Source organism: Belonocnema kinseyi, chromosome 3, assembly GCF_010883055.1.
Source record: "Belonocnema kinseyi isolate 2016_QV_RU_SX_M_011 chromosome 3, B_treatae_v1, whole genome shotgun sequence".
In the NCBI taxonomy this organism is placed as follows: Eukaryota; Metazoa; Arthropoda; class Insecta; order Hymenoptera; family Cynipidae; genus Belonocnema; species Belonocnema kinseyi.
This window is the reverse complement of record NC_046659.1, coordinates 37,265,561-37,267,139: the sequence shown is the minus strand read 5'-3', so window position 1 is coordinate 37,267,139 and position 1,579 is coordinate 37,265,561.

The following is a 1,579-nucleotide window of genomic DNA, read 5'->3' as shown; positions in this document are numbered from 1 at the left end:
AATTAAAATTCGAAAATTTTTTCTAAAGCCTCCAGGGGACTTCGTTTTCGCACGAAAAAATTTTATGTGCCCTTATTGCATCCGGACCCACAATTATTTAAAAGATTAAGATATTTTAAGTTTTTTGCCCATTATGTATTTCATTTTTCTTACCTCTTTCAAAGCTTGAAAAAGTGTACAAATTGTGTACAACGATAGAAAAATTTTAAGAACAGAATTATTTCGTATAATATTAGAAAACCCATTTGCAATTAAAATTTTCTTTTGAATCAATAATGTTTAGAAACAGTTGGAAAACATTTGATCATGAAATGAAATTATTTAATTGAAAATTTCCATTTAGAAAATTGATGTTGCGGTAAACTCGTAATATTTATTAATAGACTTAATTACAGACGGTTTACTTAAACAGTCTTTTTTGAGAGACTCGCAGAATTCTTAGAAATTGAAAAAATCAACTGCAAGAATAAAAAACAAACATATATCTCTTATTTTTTTAATATTTTATTTTGTCTATTAAATCATTAATATCCAGGGGCGAACTGGGCCTATTGTCCCTATTAATAACAGTTAATGTGCATAAATATATTAAATTGTATGCATATTTAAAACAAATCTCATATTAAATTAACACAAACAATCAAAAATTCCTTGGAACATTTTTAAATACTGTCAAATATTGCAATTCCTTCAAAATATTTGGACACACCTTAAACTTTTTTTAAAAGATTTTCAAAGTACTTTTGAATTTTTTTAAATAACCATGCTAAAATTTTTTTAATTTTAAAAAATTTCTTAAAATAATAAAAATAAGTTGAAAATACTCTGACATCTTTTAAAACATCCTTAAATATTTAAAATCTTTTGGAATCTTTGGAAATCTCTTGAAATTTTGTAAAGCTCTTGAAAATATATTGAAATTTTAAAAATACCATGAAATATATCAAATCCTTTAAAATCTCATATTAACTTATCATAATTAATTGAAAGTTCCTTGTAATCTTTTTAAATTTTCTCAAATTCGTCAAATCCTTTAAAATCTTTTGAAATACCTAGAACTTTTTTTTTAAGATTTATAAAGTATTTTTGAATTTTTTTAAATAACCCTTCTAAAATTTTTTTATTTCTTTAAAATTCCTTTAAATTATAAAAACAAATTAAAGATTCCTTTACATCTTTTAAAACATCCTCAAATATTTAAAATCCTTAAAAATCTTTTGAAATTTTGTAAAGCTTCAGATTGAAATTTATAAAAAGGAAAAAGTTCCAAAACGTTAAATATTGAAATTCTTGTAGATTAGAGTTTTGAAAATGGGATCAATAAAACTTCAAAGCTTTGGAAATCTAATTTTCAAACATCTTCAACTATTCAATAAGAATAATGTTCAACTTGATGAGATTCAAGTCTTTCAAATTTTGTATTGTAAACTTGAAAGTTTATATATAAAAAAATAATAATCATGAATTAATTGAAAATGTTCAAAATTTAAACGTACGTTTTTCAATTGGGCAATCTCTAAATGAAATTATTTCAGACTGAAATTTAGAAAACAGAAAAATTTCAAAATGTTAAAAATGT